The following is a 15,605-nucleotide window of genomic DNA, read 5'->3' on the forward strand; positions in this document are numbered from 1 at the left end:
GGACTCTACATATGCAAAATTTTTGCAAGGTAGATTTATTTCTTTGTAGAGCTATTCATACTCTTTATTGTTTGCAATGCATTTGGTGAAATTAGTTTAGTTGTATTTTAAGAGTTTTCTATGACTTACTCTTTGTTGTTTAAAAATTATTTTCTCACCACTTTTTTTAAGATCCCATTTTATCAGTGATTATTTGAAAAACTGTATTTTGTTGATCTCTGAAATTGCAGGGAAAAATATCAATTGCAGTCACCTCAAAGAGATTTCAACTAGGTATAAGCAGATTTCTAATACTGATTAAAGAGTTGATACTTATAAAGTGTTCCCACATAAAAATCTTTTTTTGTTTCATTAGAAACAAAACTATTTTTTTGTTCCTTAACATAAAGTGTGTCCAAACTTTTCTGCATGCTGCTGTTGCTATAAATAAATCACAGAATCACAGAATCATAGAATTATAAAATCATAGAATCATAGAATCATATGATGGTTGGAAGGGATCTTTAAAGGACCTTAAATTTTAGCCACCTGATCTTGTTCCAAAAGGAAAGAAAGCTGAGTGAGAAAACACAAGCTATCAACTTCACAGCAGATAAGACAGCATAAAGAGCATTTCAAGACCCAATATTGTAAAACTCCTGAAAAATACAAATATGAATGCCTCATGAGAATCAAGATGGAGACCTGGTAACCTGGTTCATCAGGGCACTAATGGCTGTGACTTAACTGCTGCAAAACACTGGTGTGTGTTATAAAGTCACTTATTTCAAAATTATTTAAAAGAGAAATCGACTTCTTTCAGTACCTGTATAATAGATTCAAAACTTTCAGGTTTGAAAGTGCCAGGTATCAAACATTTTCTGCTGAAGAAATGTTAAATGCATTGTTCTTTTAAAATCTCTGCCCATGTTCACTAGCATATACATGGACGAGCATTAACCCTTCCCTTCCCTTCCCTTCCCTTCCCTTCCCTTCCCTTCCCTTCCCTTCCCTTCCCTTCCCTTCCCTTCCCTTCCCTTCCCTTCCCTTCCCTTCCCTTCCCTTCCCTTCCCTTCCTTTCCCTTCCCTTCCCTTCCCTTCCCTTCCCTTCCCTTCCCTCCCCTTCCCTTCCCTTCCCTTCCCTCCCCTTCCCTTGATGTAAGGAGTGCGGGCATCCGGATAACTACAGGAAGAGGAAGAAGGAGCTTTAGCAAATGGAGATATATATCACCATCGAGGGGTTATGTACGTTGCTTTCGTTTTAAGTACTTGAAATTACTTAATGTCTCATCTAGATCCTGCTTTGTGACTAGTTAGTGTTTAAGAGCTAAGTAGGATTTTAATCATCAATTAAAACCCATCATTCATCCTTAATTTGTATTCAATATAAGGTTAATTAGAATTTCTTGATGTGTCAAGGAACAAAACAGGGCTGACTTGCTTCTTAGAAGAATTGAGGCCTGTAGAGAGTAAAATAGAAAAGTAAATGCCTGGAAATTCTTTCATTCAAATGCCATTCTCATGGATCATTTCTCTTTCTCTCTCTGTATATATGTGTGTATGTACATATAAAAAGCAGAGAGCAAGTGAAAATGCCTGTTATTACTTTGGCTGCCATCTACTTATTCAATTTGGCAGCTCTTTGGACTCATGAGGTAGAAAGAGTAAAATATGATTTTAAAGCTTCATGTCCCACCTCTTTTTAAAGTATATCAGCTATTTTAAAATTTCTGTTTGTACTCCTCAAGAAGTGACTTGCTGTTTGGTGAAGCTGTCTTTCATTATGCTTCTTATTTCTTTAGCTAGTTAAGTCCACCACCTTTTGTGGCTCAAATAAATTTTAAGCTTCCAGAATTTGCAATGGACCTATTTTCAGAAAAGCCATATAACCAGATGGAGAAGATAACTCAGTAAGCATGTTTAGCCCTCTGGCCGGATGATCTTATAGAGCTTTCTTTGTTCATATAAAGGATAAATTTTTCAAATTTATATTAATGTAAGTTATGAAGCCAATGACTTCACAGTCAGAGCAATAAATATGAGTGTATGTCTAAATGGTCTTCTGCAGGCAGAAGTTCCTTTGCTCTGCTCATGCCATGAGTCAAGCAGAAGCTGTGTGGCCCCAGGTAACAGATGATCAGGCTTGTGCAACATGCTTTCAATGCACCCACACCGCTTTAATTTCGTTCAAAGCATGCAAAGAGCAAAATGAGGTCTGCCTCCAGAAGACCTTGTAAATATTGCTGAGGATATGGTCTTGAGTCTCTCTCTGTGTTAAATAATTAATTGAACAAATACTACAGTACTGTGTTGCCACATGCAGACAGTCTTGAAATATTGTAGTCTCTATATATAGATGCTGGAAGAGAGGGAATCAAGCCTGGATTGTCCTCAAAGATGTCTGCTTTTGCCTTGAAGTCTACTTAGAAGTGCTTAAAGCAAACGACATTTTTTTGGAAAACCTCAGTTACCCATAACTTTGAAAAGAAATCAAGTGTACCTCTGTGTCATCATATTTGGCCTTTAAGTACCATGGGCTGAGTGTTAACAGCTACTCCTTTTCTTAGTCCCTTACTTGTCTCCTTGAGTGGAGCCATATCCCTGGTAAGGCTCATAGGCTTCCCAGAAAGCAAAGGGGGTAAGACGGTCTGTTGAGAATGGGGTTCACAAAAGCAAACACCTAACACCTAAAAAAATGAATGTCTTGAACATTTTCATCATCAGGGTGGCAGGCACATGCATTGCAAGAAGGCCTGCTTCTCCAGTGGACTGGACTTCTTCCCAGCCCAGACTTTTTCTGAAGTTAGCTGCCCAAGTTGTGCTTTTGAGAAGCAGTGTCTGCTTGCTTAATTCCTCACTTTCCCTGTCTGGGACCACTGGGTCCACCCCAGCAGTGGGGGAGTCCCCAGAGAAGAGAGCAAGGATGCACAGGAGAACTTCCCTGCCCTGGGAGACAGAGGACCTGCCTTGACTCAAACTTCCGTTGTTTCAGTACTTAAAGGGGGCTTATAAGAAAGATGGGGACAGACTTTTTAGCAGGGCCTGTTACGATAGGACAAGTGGTAATGGTTTTAAAATAAAGGAGGGTAGATTTAGACTAGATATAAAGAAGAAATTTTTTACAATGAAGGTGGTAAAACACTGGCACGGCTTGCCCAGAGAGGTGGTGGATGCCCTATCCCTGGAAAACATCAAGCTCAGGTTGGACAGGGCTATGAGCAACCTGATCTAGTTGAAGATGTCCCTGATCATTGCAGGGTGGTTGGACTACATGACCTTTAAAGGTCCCTTCCAATTTAACTATTCCATGATTTTATGACTCTATGTTTTAATACAGAATGCAGAAATGGTGCTGGGAGTCAGAAAAGGAATTCAAAGCCTGCTCCTGTCTGACTAACTGCTGAACTACACAGCCATGCGTCCTTCCTGCCCCCTCTCTGCCTTTATAAATCAGAGATTTAGAGGTAGACATCAACTCCTCACAAGTCTCTAATGCTTGACTAAATATCACCATGCCCCTATGTCAAGCAGTCCTGTATCACCAAGATACGAAACATGCATCTATCTTATGTACACCTTTAAGTGGATAATTTAACATAATTTTGCAAACAAAAACTAGACCAAGGAAAGTTCCTTGGTCTTGAGAGATCAGTTAGAAACTTATTTTCAAGTGAGCCTGGTTTATTCCAATGGCTTGTTTCCTTGGTCTAGGAAGAAGCTGAACATGAACTTCTGCACCTTCTCATATGCAGCCTCATCCAACTTGATTACACAGGAACGATTATAATTCCAGAGATGCAAAAAAGACCCTCCTGGGTAAACAATGTAAAAAATCAAAAGTCACTTTGGTGTAAATGGTGTAGGTCAACACGGACGTTAAGTGTGCCTACCATGTTTTTATACCAAACAGGTTCTAGCACTTCTTAGTTTAAACTATCAGCTATTCAGCACTCAATGTTTTTCCTCCAAAATGTTGTTATCCCACTCCAATGGTGAGGTAAAAGGTGTTAGTTTCAACAGCTCATAGGCATCAAGAAAGAGGACGGGTCCACACCCAGGAACAGTCCCTGCGGTGGAAAGGCAGCCCCTACCTGCAGACGGCAGCCCAGTGCAGCTCTGGGGCTCTGGCTCTCTTGGAGGGGATGCCATGTCTCTCTGTAGGTTACCCATCGCTCTGATTGGCGATCCTACTCTCACTTTTAATTCCTGCAAGATCCATCTTTTAAATAGCAAGGTATTTTGCAAAACACCAGTGATATTCTCAGAGAGAATAGGTTCCCTTCCTTTTATAGACATGCTTGCACCCTATTTTTTAAAAAATATTAAAAACATTGGATTGGTAAGACAATTAGAAAGTAGTTATTTTTTTAGATAACGGACATATGCAGCTAGCAGGAAATTTAGACCCTCATATGCAGCTAGCAGGAAATTTAGACCCTGATGGTAAATTTTAGAGTTAAGAAACAGTTTCTAGGTGGAAATGCTGCTTACCCCTTTTTAGGTCCAGCTGCAGTTGAAGGATAACCTTTTACAAAATACAAAAATCTCGTGTGCCCAGAGGCATCCCCTCCTTCGCCTAAAAGTGGAGTAGAAGGGGAGTAGAAGCTCTTGTAAACAGTGGGCAGGTGTTGCTGGTGAACATGCTGAAAAGGGAGGATGGCAGTCAGAGGTGTTGCAAAACAGTGGAAAAGGAGCCAGGAGTTTCACATTAGAAATAGTCTCTATTTAGCACAAAGACCACTTTGCATCTGACCAGAACACACATTGCATGTTTGATGCAGAAATAGAAATTTTCACATTGAGTAATCAAACATAGGTTTTGGCACATGTTTTTCATCCAAAGTGCAGTTTTCATTGCTGGAAATCTTTGGAATTTGGTACAACTCTTGCAAAGGTTTTCACAGATTCGAGTCATCTTTTTTAAAGGCGAAACCATTCCCAGTATTTCTTTGCCATTGCCTTTAATATGTGCCCATGTTGCAGAGGTTATGCACATGCCACGGACAGGAACTAGTGGTGCCTGGCTAAACTAGCTTGGCATAGGCAAGCACGATCTGGCAAAGAACACACATTTCCTTTGCTAATGAATCAGCACGAGCACTTTGGTTTGGACAGAAACAAACTGTAAAATGCCAGCTCAGCAGGAGGACTTCCTCGAATACATCAAAGCTGTTCCTTTCTACATGGCACAGCTGAGTTCTTTCCAAGAATTTCTAGGCCAGTATTGTTGCTTTTCAAAGTGTTTTTAAATGGGTACAAAACCCCTCTCCTGAATGCCCCAAAACAAACAGAAAGAGTTGTAAAAATTAGAAGCATCAAAATATTAAAATCATCAGTCATGCAAAGCATGAGCACAGCTAGAAACAGCATCTCCTTGAGATCTTGATTATATCCTAACTATATTTAAAATATACATGTTGCTGTTATTTCTGGGGAAGCAGATACGTTAAACATTCTTATTTTCTCTATCTGGTTACTTACAATTTTTTTTTTTCGTAATGTTTAATTTCCTCTGTAAATAAGCACTAAAGTACTACTTAACATTATTGGCATGGCATAGATTTCAGCTGCATCAGTAACTGGGGGGTAGTTTTGCTTATTTCAACAGAATGGGATAGAAGAATCAGAAGTAATACCAGAAGCAACATGATAACTGAGTTATAACATTTTAGAGCATTTCTGAGGCTATGGACCAATTCTGCAGCCATTGTGTAAAAGAGCAGGAAAGCAGCAAGTCAATGTGTTATTAATTATAAAAGAGTAGTTGTGGTGTTGTGGCTTTCCCCCATGTCCCAGGGTAGTGAAACAGCAGTGAGTTGAGAGCTGTGAGCCCATCTCCACCCTTGTGAGGGACAGCCCCAACACACACTCAGGGACATGGGGACACTGAGCAAGTGCATCAGTCCCATGGCCTCAGGAGCAGGGGACCGCTCTCAGCCACAGTCTATTCCCCAGCTTGGCCACTAGATAGAGGACACCTGGAGGTAACACCCTTCTCGTAGGTCTTCACAGTTTGTTTCACACATTTTGGACAAATGGTGGCACTGGCTACCTGTCATGATAGTGTGTTGTGATGGGGACATTGGGCTCAGGCTCGCAGGCTGTTGATCTCTCGCTGCCTGGGTTGGTGCAGAAGTAGGAGATGGCAAAGCTGAGCAGGGTTTCTGGCCAAGCCAGGATGGATTTTCAACTAAATCCCTCAGCAGTGTTGGCCCTGTGTCTTAACTCCAGTAGAATTTGGGTGTACTAGATCAGCCCCAGGCATGGTATGGATTAGCAATCTTCTGCAAAGGAAAGGGTATTTGTATAAGTACCAGAAGTATGCATTTGTAAGAAGTAGGAAGGAACACTTGAACATGTTAACAACAGGGATGAGGTAGGTCCAGCTGATAAACTAAGTGGTGTACCGTGATTTTCTGTTTTTGCTGCTGATGTATAACAGTACAGGGACAGTGGTCCCATCAAAGCTGGTGGAGGGGGATACCATAACCAGGGTCCCTGCAGAGAGCTCTGGGTGAAAAAGGAGAAGCTCATTGCCATGTTTCAGGAGTGGTCAAGCATCCAAGACTGCAGCTATTGCAGCTGATTGCTTCTGAGATCTGCTATCACAGCACCACCTGTGCCTTCAGATTGAATTTCGCAGGGGACACATCCCTCCCATGTAAAAGAAGGATCCTCTGACAGCCCCTGGGAATAAAACAGCTCCTGCTATACTTGGGTGAGCAAAGCAAGCAGTTTGTGAGGTGTGGATAGCTTGTTATGGCATCACAACTGGCTCTGCTGAGACCATCTCAGCTAATCTTGCTGTGCTAGAAAGGTCCAGAAGATGGCCTGCACAAAGATGTCCTAGAATGTATATGAATATATGAAACAAGTCAGGAAATAGCAGGATGGAGGGGAAAATGAGAGGTTGGGAGGAAGAGAGCTCTGTGAGGTATTGAGAAGGAGACATCCAAGGAGAGGATTAATAAAAAAAAGAGGTACACCACAAAATATTCAGCAGTAGGGCAGAAATGCAGCTGAGAGGATCAGAGCAAGACTGAAGTAGGGGGATGAAAGAACAGAGAAGTCAGCAGGAAATGAGGTAACTAATAAGCACATTAAAATGTACAGGGTAGGAAGTATATTGGAAATACCTAGACAAAGGGAAGACAGTTAATCTCCGGAGCACGGTACTCTGCTCTAACCCTGATTTATTACATGACTCTTACCACGAGTCCCACTCCTCAATTTCTCTGTGTGGAAAATGTGAAAAACTTTATTGATGTTTATAAAGTGGTTACTAAGACCATAAGGAATTGTCAGCAGGTTACTAAGCGTGTGTAAATTCATTTATGCTCAGATTTACTACTCCTAACTTTGATTGCTCAGCTGAGATGTCAAAGTCAGTGGCCAATGGCTTCTATAGTCGATAAGGTGGGTATTTCCACAGGGTGTTTCTGGTCTAAGGTCCCTGTCCTTAGAGAGAGCACATAGACCACCTTTGCTCACAAGGCAGGAGAATGAGGTAGGTGGCTAATGCGAGATGGGTTGGACCAAGAACATCACACTTTCAGAACAGTGCTGTAGGATTCCAAAAAACTCACTCCAGCTACCTATGAACTCAGGGCAGGAATTACTGGATGATTTGCTCATGTGTCAGAGGTCAAGATGATGAGCATAATAGTCTCTTCTGATCACAAAACTTTTGACTTGTGTGGAGTTCACGGACATTCACAATTAGAATGTTTGCAAATTTTTTTTTCAAAATGATTCCTTAGCAAAATGTGTTCTTTTCCCACTGATTTTTTGTCTCACTGAAGAGAAAAGTAACCTAAAGCGTTGCCACTGAGAAACCCGAGACAGAATATTTCTACCTGTTATACTAGTACTGGGAGTTTTCTTTGTGGTTGTTAACGGTGTGTGGCAGCTGCAGCTGAAACTCCTGCAGCTCAAACTCCTAATCTGAAGCTCAGATCCTTTTAAAAGAAGCAGGAGATGCTCTGCTCAGACCAAGCTGAACAGAGTATCACAGGAACCACATGGCTATAGGAGAATCACAAAACGATTGGACTGACCAGGAAAGGGGAACATCAGGTTTTCAAACTATATTTTCCAAAGTTGTGGGTTTTTTTCTTTTATGATTAATTTCTGAGTCGATTGAACAAAACTTTTTCTGTTTCTGAACTGAATCAATGCTCGTTTTTAATACCTTAACAGGTCGTTTTCATTTGGAACAAAAATAATTCTGGAATTTCCCATGAGACAGATTCTGTAGTTTCCATTCACACAACACTTGCATGGAAGGTGCTATTAAAGTTCAAGGTATTGCTTAATAAAAGAGTTACAAGGAAGATATCTTTAAATGCTTTCAGATATCTTAAATAAGCAAATAAACATTTCCAAAATTAGGGGAAACAGAATTAAAAACACTGTGAATATACCCCATGCTGTATGGTGAAGGCCAATCAAGGATGTAAAAGAGGAAAGTGTGACTCGGTCTACACGCAGAGCATGGTTCAGGTTATTCAGCCAACCTTAGGGGCACTCAGCTTCAGTAAGAGCCTCCTGCATGGTTTGGATCTCTGGATTTCCTCTTCCTGGGCGTGCCCATCATTTTCTCTGCAGAGTAATTTTCTGAGAGCATTTGGGGTCCAGAAATCAAGTGAAGATTCTGAACTGGAGACATTCACGATTCTTCCCTCCTTTTCTACCATTAATCCTTCATGTTTTAACAAGCAGTGAAGTTAATACAGGCGAGACTCTTTCCTATCACACTGGTCCCCTGTCCCTCCTTTCTTTGGAATAAAGAGAACTGTTCTTTCCAGTCCATACTCTTGTAAACCAAAAGGATAGATGTCGACACACACCACAACCAAATATAAACTTCCTTTTTTTAATTAAAAAGGATCCTGACATTTAGTTTGAAGAAGTGTTTGTTTGGTTTTATTTATTTTTTTACATATGTAAGGATGTCAACTGCTTTTATTTTATTTTTAGTAGAAGACAAATGGTACCACAAATAATCTCTGGCACAAAATATTTTAGGTGCTTTTCCATAGCCGAATAGGAAGAGAGTTTGGGAGAGAAATACAAAAGTCTTGGCATTTAAAGCTTTTAGAAGTAAAAGTTAACTTCTTTGGTAAAGTTTTTCATACACATAAATCATGTTTTAGGTACCTTTTCAAATTTAATTGGGAAAAACAGTTGTAATTCTGTTGCTACCCTCTCTGCCATTTGCTCATTACTATTAATTATATGAAGACATTTATGTGAAACACAGAAATATCCAGATTCATAATAGCTGATACTAAAAATAAGCAAGACTCTTGGAAGGAACATAGTCTCTATTTCAATGTACAAATCCGGGTATCTCAGTAGCCAGGTCAAAGTCACCCTAGAATTGACTCTTTCAAGGTATCTCACACCTCCTTTTGTGGTGCAAAAAAGGAAGTAATTGGGCACTAAACCAGAGAAACCAGTGTTCAGATCTGTTAAGTAACTTGTCAAACTTACCCTGCCTGACAAAACCAAGCTTCTTTCAAAATTAAGTAAGTGCAAGTATTGGGAGACATGATGACTGCTTCTTTTTTTTTTTTTTTTTTTTTTTTTTTTTTGTATAATGACCAAAAGAGTGAGAAGTTTGAGTTCAGATCCCTACTTAGCTGGCTGTCTACTGAGCTGTGATCAGTCCAAACCTCAATACCCTACTGCCCAAAGGCAATTCTGGTGACTGAGTATAAATCATTGCAAAAGGAGTGGAAGAGCAGAGAGGATCTGAAAAAGATCTTCAAGATATTTAAGATCTTAAAGATATTTTCTATCCTAAATGTCTCTATGATTCTATGATTCTATAACATTTGTTGAAGCAGTGACCTCTTACAACAAAGGATGGCTTTTCACTGGCCGGGGAGGAAAGGAATAAATAGAGGGGACACAAGAGGGACCTGGAATGTGTATTCCAAGTGCTTCACTTGGGATTATTGCAAAAGCAGTGCTTAGAGCAGGAGCTGTAATGTTCACACCCTCGTTTTCTTAAAATAGGCACCTAAATAGGCATTTAGAGTAAATCTGATTTCAGTCCTTCGATGCATTAGTTCTTCAGGTACAAAGATAAGGGCAATAATAGCTGCCTACTCACAGAGAGGATGTGAAAATAAATTCTTGAATGTGTATGAAGCTCTCAGGTACTATTCTGAAATTTTCCATTGCGGTAGTTGGGAGGAAATTAATCAATCTGTCTTTAGATAAGGCATTGAATAAGCGGGCAGCTAGGAAGGATAAAACAAAACATTGAAGAATGGCTCATGGCTTTGCAGCAATCTGTTATTAAAAAAAAATAGTATAAGTGATAATACTATGACAAAGAGTGTGATATGATAAAAGTCTTTACTAGATAGAAAACACTATTCTCTTTAGCACTTCATGTCTCTGAACGCATGAATGAGCCAGATTCTGCTTTTCTGAGATAGCTGCTTAAGGGCTTCTCTGTTAGAATATGTTTCGCTCTTGGTATTTAAAACCAGACAAATGTCCTGAAAATCCAAAAATATGTCTGTGCTCATATCCAAAAAGACTGGCTGGCACACTCCTGTCAATGTGTTTTTCTGATAAACTACTTACGTAAAGTGACAAGCAAGAAATCATAGTATCCCTGCAAACGGCTGGAGGTTGCATCTTTTTCAGTATGAAGTCATGTCTTTATGTGACTGCACATGCCTGCATTCTCATATTCACTATCACTCTGCCATGTGGTATATATTTATGTGACACATAAGTATTTTATCTGCTTTTAGACTAGAGTGGTCAGATAAGAGGTAATATTTAAGGATGTGGAGGGTCTTGTGACAGATGGGATCACAGATAAGAATAAAACGTACACAAAGGAGCTACTGAATGGTCAGAAGCTCCTTTTAAGAAAGGGTATGACAGCATTGCTGAGAGAACCACCCACTCCCAATTTACTCAGCATTTCATGAATGGCCTTGTTTATAGAAGTGCTTGAAAATTTTTGACCAGTCTCACTTGTTGGCACATAAATTAGAGCTCTACATTCATAAGCTCTGTTTTTTGAAAGTTTCCTTTAGACTTTACCTGGAACACTTGTGTACACCAATGTATTGTACACCAATAAGTACTTTTTAGTAGTCCCAAACAATTTGAGTAAACAAGCAGTAAACTGGGATCTCATAAAATATCACATTCAATATATTAGGTGATTCCTTTGTTATATTTCATCAGGATAATGTTTTCATTTGTGTATTTATATTCACTTATATTCATTCTTTGAGAACTGTCAGCAGCTGTCTGCTGTCAGGTAGACTTTGGGTTCCCTTCATTTGAAGATCCGTGTGGGCACTGGTTGCCTGGGAACGTTTGTCCTCTCTTCCCTGGGAGGTCTCAGAAGAAGGGGCATCAGGAGGAACTGCTCTGCAGGGTCTAACTTCTGGCTGCTGCTTGCCCTCGTGTGAAATGACTGGAGGGGCCAAACTGACTTGAGGCACATAGACACCACTACTTTGATAATAAGCAGCTCTGCCCCCTTTTTAATGCCTTCCCTCCTTCCCCAGCTGACAGATGATGCAATTTATTTGTTCCCCCAGCACCTGAATGAGGTGAATCTCTGATGAGAAAGAGCTGGCTGAAGTCTTGTCCAGACAGGGTAGAAGAAATACTGGTGGATGTGGAAAAGAAATGGCTTTGGGTATCAAGATATGTTGCAAGATAGTACGTTCTACATACTATGCGTTTGATTTGTTGTCCTCAATGGCTCCCAAATTCCTAGACATCTTCAGTGGCTAAAATCTTTTTTTTTTCACTCAGCTGTTAGAATTTACAAAAGTTTCCATCTAACATATAGCTCACCTTTGTGTTTGTGTTGTCAGGTTGTTGTGTTTGGTTTGGAGCTAACCTTGCCTGCCACTGAGCTAAGTGAGAGGTTACCCATCAGCTATTAAAAGTTTCTCCTGGCTGACTGGGATTTCAAAGAGTAGAGAATTGCACTGGTTGTAGACCCAATACACTTCAACCCAGCTCTCAATCTGTCTTTGCTGGAGTGGTAATACAGAATAGCTGAAGTATTTTTGTTGATACTTTTTATTTCTAAAGTCTAGATGTGGGATATTTATGGTAGAAAGATTGTGTGATTTCACTTTACTTGTGGATCCACTGGAATTTCCTCATCTTCAGAGTGTGATATAGAGCTCATCCTATCCCTCGGGGTTATGCATGAGAGCATCTGTTGTGCATGCAGAAAGTGTTGAAATGGGTAGAAAATTCAGTCTTCTGTGCCTCTGTTTGGAAACGAGCCAGTCACCACTTAAGATGAGAGAAGACACCTTGGGGAGAGCGGTTCACAGGTGAAGGCAGGAGAGGACTGTAATCCCGCGCTGGAGTATCCTGCAAAGAAAAGATGATGTGACTAATTTCAAGTGTATGGTGTAAAGGGCGATTTTCTTTGTTATTATAAAAGTGGAGATCACTGTTAATTCACAGGAGAATTTTTTTTACTTTTCTAATTTTTCTCTGACTTCATGAAAAGCCTGCAGCTCTTCTCAGGTATCATAATGTCTCTGATTCTGCCTGAAAAATGAAGTTGCTAACCTGACAGACCATCAGCTAGTAGTAGCAAGGCAGCTCAGCAGTATTTCTTTTCCCCTCTTTTGAGAAAGGGGATTCACTGAGTTTCATTCTGTTTGTCTTGTTTTTTCCACTTTCTCCCTCAACAATTTTTCCACTACTTAATTCTGGTTTGACATCTCTGTGCTGACAGAGAAGTTAAGATTGATGACCTCTTATGTTCTTCTGGTCAGAGAAGATGAATCAAAGTAAATTGTTTTACTAGTTAATAAAAACAGCCTACTTATTTTTTTTTTTTTTCAAAAATAGCATAGAGTTCAGGGAGCAAAGATTGTGGAATGGCAGGGGAGGCAGTTGGATGTAATCCGGTGGTGGTGTTTGCTAAAAACTGAAGGTGGCTCTGGGCAGCTTGCCAGTTTGTTCAGGCTGAGACCTAGCTCTCAGCTCAGGAGGAACTATCTGAGTCTGTTAAGTTCATAATGTAAACGGATGTTGGTTTGGTTTTGTAACCAGAACTAATATGATTTTAAATAGCCAAGCTATTTTTACTTTTATAATTGACCCTGGGTATACTTCTTGTCCTCTTCCATTCAATGTCAGTTAAGGAACACGGGATCCTTGGAGACCAAGCTATAGTTGTAGATAATAAAGCCATTAAGCCTGCCATTTTTTGTTTTTGATAGAAAATGCTTCAGAAAATTAGAAAAAAAAAAACCACAACAGAACAAAATCACGTATTCCTATGTACTGGTATAAAAATTGCTCCTATTTTGAGAGAAATCCTGGCTCAAAGATTCCTGTTTGGAGCAGTCTTATCAGGGATGATTTGCTGCAGTCATCAGATCGCTGCAGGATTTAAGAGATCCCACCACAGATATTGGAAAGAGCAATTTTAGGCTCTGTCATAGGTAGCATGTTCTTGTATCTCTAGTAGCCATGACAGTGCTCGAAACCCTGAGGAATTTCACTGTGCTTCATGCTGGCAGGAAATGTCTGTGCAAGCTGTGGCACATTTTAAGATTTTTTTTTTGGCCTTCTTTTTCAAGAACTGAAAAACTTTCCAGGGCTTGGGAGGAAGTGTGTTAATGTCTGCTGCATGTCCTGCAGAAGCAATCCAGCGTCCATTGTCCTCAAAGTGGTTGTGACCAAGCAGGGAGGATGCTGTTCTGTTTCCACATCTTCATGTAGTTTGGCACGCAGGTGCATGTGGTTTGTGTGTACCTGTACTGCTAAATTATGCTTTATTACCAGGAAAATCTTCAGTGGTTTGTAGATCTTGTTCAGCAGACACGGAGTCTACTCCTACCCCTGGCTGCAGAAGCCATGTTTTTACACCCATTTCTCTCACTTCACTTGCCCCATCCTGTTCTACCCCAAAGCAAGGTTGAGCTGCAGCCCCCACCTGCCAACTCTACCAAGAACTCTCTGGTTCTCCTCTGTTCTCCAGCTTTGGACCTACTTGTTACTCATCAGGTCTCTCTTGAACCTTTGCACTTGCCCTTTTCCAAACTGCTATCTCTTCCAAAACCACTTTTAAAAAATAATTTGCATTTTTAGGAAAGCGCATGGATCTGGTGATCTTTTAGTTCAAGGATAAGGCAAAAACCTATCCATACAGATGTGCTCCTTTGCTAGCGAGGAGTACTCATGCAGAAGTGATGCATAAAATTTGCTGAGCTTCTTTAAATAGAAATATATTTGTGTTTCCAAGCAGAGATTTTGATGAGTTTCTTCGCAGTCTGAGCATATGCGTTTTGAGGACAGTAAAGTGTGGTCTGATTAAATTCTATGTGAACAGTTCAAGTTCTGGATTAGTGCTGACATCTGCTGTTTATTCTTACTATATACATGAAACACAGGGCAGGGAATTGCTGCCTGTGTGCTTTTTTTTTTGCTTTCTCAGTTCCATGTTTTATTTCACACAAGGAAACATTAATAGAAATCACAAGATACAGTAAAACCTCCACCGGTCAATAAATATTCCTATGGGATTTTGCGACACAAAGTAAGGAGCTGACAACAAAGATGAAACCGAATTTTTATCCTTTCAAATGACTGTCGATGCTTTTGAGTGGGGAAAAGGCTTGAGATAGGTGGCCTAAGGAATGAAGTTGTCTATGTACAGGGTGGATATTTAGCCTGGAAGCTCCTTAGTGCAGGGATCACTTCTCTGTTATCCATTTCTACAAGAGCCCCTAAAATGCTGGGGTCCCAATCCACAGCAGGCATAGCTGGCTGCTGCCACAGGGTGAAGGGGTTATGGCAACAGTGCAAGAGCACCGTGTCCTCCTCCTCCTTGCCTTCTCCGAGTTGAACCCAGCAGCACCAGTCCAAGGAATGGCAGCTGCCAGCCTGGCTGCAAGCATGGGTATCGCTCTGAGTCACCTGGGCAGGTGTCACTCCTCAGTGTCACTAGGTCCTGCAAGAAAGAACTGCTGGGAGACAGCAGCTCCTTTCAAACGGGCTATTAATCAGCTGGCATGGCCATGTAGTCCTTGCTGGGCTGGGCTGGATGGACTAGATGATCTCCAGAGGTCCCTTCCAACCCTGACCATTCTGTGATTCTGTGTGTGACAGTGTGTAACGGGCTTTGTATCGCCAGGGTGCCTTGACTCTTCCTGCTCTTGCCAGTCACCCACCCTTCTAACCTCACCCCAAACAATTGTGTGGGATAAACCAGTTTGATAACAAGATTTTCTTTGTGATGAGGTCATCGTTATAACAGACATCAGGGAGAAGATAAGCACATGATGTTCTGTGGAAATCCCAGATTCATCCCATTAGCACAGCACATGACAACACTTATGTTTCCACTTTCAAATGAAAACAAATCCTTCACTTAAATGAAGTGACCACATGTACTGATCCAAATACAATGGTGGCATCTGCCAATTGCATACCCTTACAAGGCATTGGAATTAAGCACACGGATATTCCCAGTTTTAGGATTTGTTGACTGTGCTAAGTATCATGAGTCAGAGAGATGCAAAATTTTCAGGTTGATTTTAAAATCAGAAAAGCTTTAAAATAACATTTGAATTATTTTTATCTGTGTTGTGGTATTCCAG

The sequence above is a fragment of the Vanellus vanellus genome, assembly GCF_965231255.1.
Source record: "Vanellus vanellus genome assembly, chromosome: 1".
NCBI classification, from domain to species: domain Eukaryota; kingdom Metazoa; phylum Chordata; class Aves; order Charadriiformes; family Charadriidae; genus Vanellus; species Vanellus vanellus.